Source organism: Pipistrellus hanaki, assembly GCF_964339955.1.
Source record: "Pipistrellus hanaki genome assembly, chromosome: 4".
NCBI classification, from domain to species: domain Eukaryota; kingdom Metazoa; phylum Chordata; class Mammalia; order Chiroptera; family Vespertilionidae; genus Pipistrellus; species Pipistrellus hanaki.
In genome coordinates, this window is record NC_140506.1 from 82,407,565 (window position 1) to 82,413,158 (window position 5,594).

At 41.7% G+C, this 5,594-nt stretch overlaps 1 pseudogene across 1 annotated transcript; it reads right to left on the minus strand.

Annotated features, from left to right (window-relative positions):
• Positions 1–2,549: 2,549 nt before the first annotated feature.
• LOC311621744 (tubulin alpha-1B chain-like) lies at positions 2,550–5,293 on the minus strand (annotated as a pseudogene). The gene is made up of 3 exons: positions 5,010–5,293; positions 3,908–4,968; positions 2,550–2,621 (listed from the first exon to the last, which is right to left on the minus strand). The product of its transcript is annotated as a tubulin alpha-1B chain-like (transcript).
• Positions 5,294–5,594: the final 301 nt, after the last annotated feature.

Below are 5,594 nucleotides of genomic sequence, written 5' to 3' on the forward strand. Positions count from 1 at the left end.
TCGCATTCGCTGCTATGGCCCACGGCCATGCAGACCCCACATGAAATGGACTATTGAGCTGCTATGGGAAACACAAGCTAAGCTAGTCTGATTTTGACTGGGCTCAGCTCCAACATGGAAAAGACATGCTGGACACTGGCTGTGATTTTAGTGCTATTGAAGCCCCAGCTACACTTCCTCTATGACTGGACTAAGGAAAATGGGGTTTTGGGAAACTCAGGAATAAAATTCCACACAAATAAAAATGACTCGTTCTCCTGTACAAATCTCAGAAAATTTATTTCCCTAGGGTATCACAAGAAATCCACCCCAACAAGCTGCCAAGGAGCCGAGGCCCTCTCCCCTCCATTAACAGATACATCCTTCAATGACACAATTTAATTTTTCTTTTTTCTTGCACTTTATATAAAGGATTCATACTGGATGTGTTCTTTTGTGTCTTGCTCCTTTTTTTTTTTTCCCCCTGCTCAGTATTATGTTTAGATTCATACATGTAGTTACTATGTTTCTTTTCACTGTTGTATAGTATTCCATGAATATATCATGGGTTACATGAATATACAATGCTTCATCCAGTCTACTAATGACGCACATTTAGGCTGTTTCCACTTTGGGGGTATCTTGAACAATGCTCCTATGAATATTCTAGATCATGAATGTTAAGCTCAAGTGCACAGGTTTCTCTAAGGTATGTCTTCACCAAATTTTAGATCAAAAATATCTGTAGAACCTAACTTGGCATCTGTGACTGAGGCTAAACAAAAAGCAACTCTTCCAAATCTCTCATTAGAATCATAAAGCTTCCAAAACACACCTACACCTCCAGTGGTAGCTTCAAGTTTTAGCATTCAGTGGTATTTGAGGTCAAAGCCCTCAGGGCTCTTTCCTTAACTTTTTCTATTCTTTCCCCATCACTTGGCATAAAGAAGGGAGGGGCCCTTCTGTTTTGTTCATATTCTTGCATTCCTTTGGCATTGTTCACCAGAGTCATTTAGCCAAAAGGAAGGGCAAAATTTGAAACCCTGCATTGACTCTGTTACCTCAGGATAAAGTCCTGAATCCTTATAATAGCACCAGAGTCCTTCATGGGCTCCCAAGTCAAATTGCCAGCCACACCAAGTCCTACACGTCCCTTTTTTAGCAATACCAAATGGCTTACAGTTCCCACTGCACACCATGCACACCCCCATGGCTTCAGCCATGCTGTTCACTGCCGGGAACAACTTTCCCAAGTCTTGTTTTCTGCATAAACTTTCACCCATCTTTTAAGACTCTACTTAAAACATCATCTTCTCCAGGAAAATATGCTTCTCACTGCTCCCAATCTACTCCCCTGCCACCATCTGGCTAGGCTGGGCACTCTTTGCTCGTACCCCCATATCACCATTAGTTCTCTCTGTACTAATATACATTATGCTGTATTATAATGGCCAGTCCCCTTCCCCACTCTGAGATACAGGACCTTTTCTTATTTATTTCTATATTTCCAGTGTTAAGTATAATGCCAGACACTTGGTGTGACAGTGAAAGTTATATATTAATTTGACTGGATCATGGCATGCCCAGTGATAACTTGGCTAAACATTATTCCTGGTGTGTCTGTGAGGGTGTTTTGGGATGAAATTAGCATTTGAATCTGTAGATTGAGTAAAGCAGATTGTCCTCTCCAATGTGGGTGGGCCTCATCCAATCCACTGAAAGCCTGAATAGAACAAAACCCTGGAGAGAAGGAAAAATTCTCTCTCTCTCTCTCTCTCTCTCTCTCTCTCTCTCTCTCTCTCTCTCTCTTTCTCTCTCTCTCTCTCTCCCTCTCCCTCTCTCCCTCTCTCTCTCCCTCTCCCTCTCCCTCTCCCTCTCCCTCTCCCTCTCCCTCTCCCTCTCCCTCTCCTCTCTCTCTCTTTCTCTCTCTTTCTCTCTCCTTATTTCTAGAGCCACATTAGTCTTTTCCTGCCCTTGGTCCAGAACCATAGGTGCGCCTGGTTCTCAGGCCTTCAGACTTAGAACAGAAGTACATCATTGGCTTTCTTGGGTCTCCAGCTTGTACACAGCAGATCATAGGACTTCTCAGCCTCCATAATCAAGTGAGTCAGTTCCTATATATAAATATATATATGTAGAAGGATAGTGAGAAGCTAGGAAAATTCCTGGGCAAGTGGCATGGAGAAACTGAGACAAGAAAATTAAACAAGGCCAAACAGTTTGAGCAGCTTGCAACCAGCTTGTGAATCACAAGATCTTATCTTTTCCACCCAAGGACACTTGAGAACAAATGGTTTATACCTCTCCTTCCTAACCAGAGATTACATAGCTTAAATCACCCTGGCCTGGGAAAAATAGAGAACAAAGACCCAGTGAATGTCATCTGTGCCAGGAAAAATAAAGACTGGGAAACAAACAACAAAACCCCAAAAGCATTTGAATGGTATCACTTGGGGAATATTAGGCAGGAAAGGTACTGCTAGGGCAGGGAAGGGTCTTAAGACTAAACAAAAGTCTTAAGACTTGCCAAACAAGATGACCAAATGTATGTACAAGCATTCCAATGTAAGTCACAACAATGTAGAAGGGGACTTTGAAACCTTGTCAGCTACCCAAGATATTTGGCAGGGGAGCTTGGAAATCTGTAAGGGGGGAAAGTATAAGACCCTTAAATCCCCACTAGATGGGATGCTCAGACCAGCTGACTTGCCTGCTTGTGCTTTATGCAAAGTCTATTCTTAATGAATTCACTTGCTTTTGCTTCAACCCCTGCTGTCTGTCACTTGTTTTTTCTCATAAGATTGACAAGAGCCGACTCAGGGGACTGTCCAGTAGCATACATATCACATATATAAAGTATATCTGTAAATTCACATACATAATATATATAAAATTTACATATGTAATATATATTATATATAATACATATAATATATGTAACGTGTGTGTGTATGATTAGGTTTCTCTGGAGAATCCTAATACATTTGGGAAATATTAATAAATATTGAGCTGTATTGAAATTGGCATTTGAACTTGAAATTGGCTTAGACTGCACAACACAATGTTAGGAGTCCCATTCACTATGTTGTAAAGACTGTGTCACAAATGGCCTTGAGAAGGAAAACCCCTGTTTTGTAAAAAAAAAAACCAAAACAAACAAACAAACAACAAAAAAAAACCTGCTGTTTGGAATTTTCTGCTGTTTTTCTTAAATGGCCTCTTATTCTAAAAAGAAAAAAAAATGTTTGCTTTCTAGCCTCTTGTAAAATGAGGATCATAAAATTAGCTGTCTGACCTTGCAGGTCAAGACTAGGTATGCCCATAAATTTAGCTGTGTTTGTTTTCGAAGACAGCAGTGAGATAACCACTAATTGCACAGAGAGCTGGCTCCTTAATAAAAAGGGAAGCTCTGCTTGTACCTTTGCTTAGAATTTGAATTCATTTTCTCTAAGCCCACCACGGTGAATAAAGTGAATCTCTCCAAACTCTCCTGCATTGTTTGATTGTTCGGGAACTCTGTAACAGCCTCACAGACTGTGTCACAAATGGCCTCACAAAGACTGTCACAATATGCAAGCCCTAATAACCTCCATCTCTATTCCTCTTGCTTTTGTTGTCTAATCAAGAAGAAAAAAACACATTTCTCTCTGTGACCCATTTTTCTTCCTGATGTCTATCCTCCAAAATCTAGAGTTGCTATCTAAAGTTAATTAGAATTGGACACTATAGAATCACCAATACCACTCTGGTAAGGACCTGCCTCCTCAAATGAGTGTTTCCATCTTAATGCAAATAGATTTCCAACCAAGAACATACATTTTCTTTTCTTTCTCAGTGCCTTTACTTTTAAACATGAGGGGGAAATCTTGTAGGCATATATGAAAAAGACAGACAGACAGATCACAGGTAAAATAGAAGAAAATCTAACCAGAAAGCTTTTTAACATGTATGCCATGTTACAGGGCTGAAAGAATGTTAATTGGTATTCCTCTCCTTCTTTTTCATCCTCTCTTTCAAAAGAATTTACACCAAACTCCTCATAATTCTTCTCAAGGGCAGCCGTGTGCCCACTGGCCTCAGAAAACTCTCCTTCCTCATGTCCTCACCCATGTACCAGTGAACAGAAGCATGCTTGGCATACATACATCAAGTCAAACTTGTGGTCCAGGCGAGCCCAGGCCTCATCGATAGCTGTGGTGTTGCTCAGCATGCACACGGCTCGCTGTACTTTGTCTAGGTCTCCACCAGCTACCACAGCGGGAGGCTGGCAATTAATGCCAACTTGGAAGCCACTGGAGCAGCAGCCCATAAACTGGATGCTGCACTTGATCAGGATGGTAGCAACGGCAGCATTGACATCTTTAGAAACCACATCATCATGGTGCAACAGGCAGCAAGCCATGTGTTTACCATGGCAAGGGGCACATTTCAACATCTGGTTGGCTGGTTCCAAGCACGCATTGGTGATTTCTGCTACAGTAAGCTGTTCATGGTAGGCTTTCTCAGGAAAGATGACAGGGGCACACATGGCCACAGGGAAGTGGTTGTGGGGATAGGGCACCAGGTTGGTCTGGAATTCAGTCAGATCAGCATTCAGGGCTCTATCTAACCTGAGGGAAGCAGTGATGGAGGACACAATCCGGTTAATAAGGCAGTCTAGGTTAGTGTGGGTTGGGCACTCAATATCATACATGGCCTCTCTCATTGTCAACCATGAAGGCACAATCAGAGTGTCCGGGAGTGTTGTGGGTGATAAGGATAGAGTTGTTAGGATCAACCATCCCTGTGAAAACCTGGGGTTCTGGGTAGATGGAGAACTCCAGCTTGGACTTCTTGCCATCATCGACAGAGAGCCATCCCATCAGCAGGAAGGTGAATCCAGAACTAGTTCCCCCACCAAGTAGCCCTGATGACCTGTGCACTGGTCAGCCAGTTTCCAAATTTGGTCAAAGACCTTTTTTTCAATGGTGTAGTATACCAAAATTTCATCTATTTTGGTACATAGAAATGGAAATTTTATTATAATTTGCAGGGGAAATTATAGTTATTGGCAGCATCTTCCTTATATATGATGAGCTGTTCAGGTACCAATGTGAACTTCATCAGTGACCCTGGATTCCAGGTCTACAAATACATGCTTGCCAGCACCTGTCTCACTGGAGGTGTTGAAGAAGTCACCTCCTTCCCCAGTGGTCTTGTCACTTGGCATCTGATCAGCAAGCTGGATGCCATGATCCAGGCAGTAGAGCTCCCAGCAGGCACTGCCCATCTGGATACCAGTCTAGCCAACATAGATGGAGAGGCACTCACGCATGGCTGAGGGTGAGCAGGTGCAGGCAACACTGGATTAGACATTGGGTCTGGGTTACTATCCCCAACAAACTAAGAGTCAAGATAAGTAATCCACTCAAGAACATATATTTTCAACAAAACACAGCTTAGAATTTTTATAGTTTATACTTAATAATTCAGGATTTTTCTATACTTCAAGATCATCTTTCTGAATATAAAGGAATACAATCCTCTAAGTAGAGAGCAGGTATAAGTTTAAAATTTAACTAACTAAACAGAAATGTATGGGGGTATTTTCTTTAAGAATGTGTTTAATTTTTTTT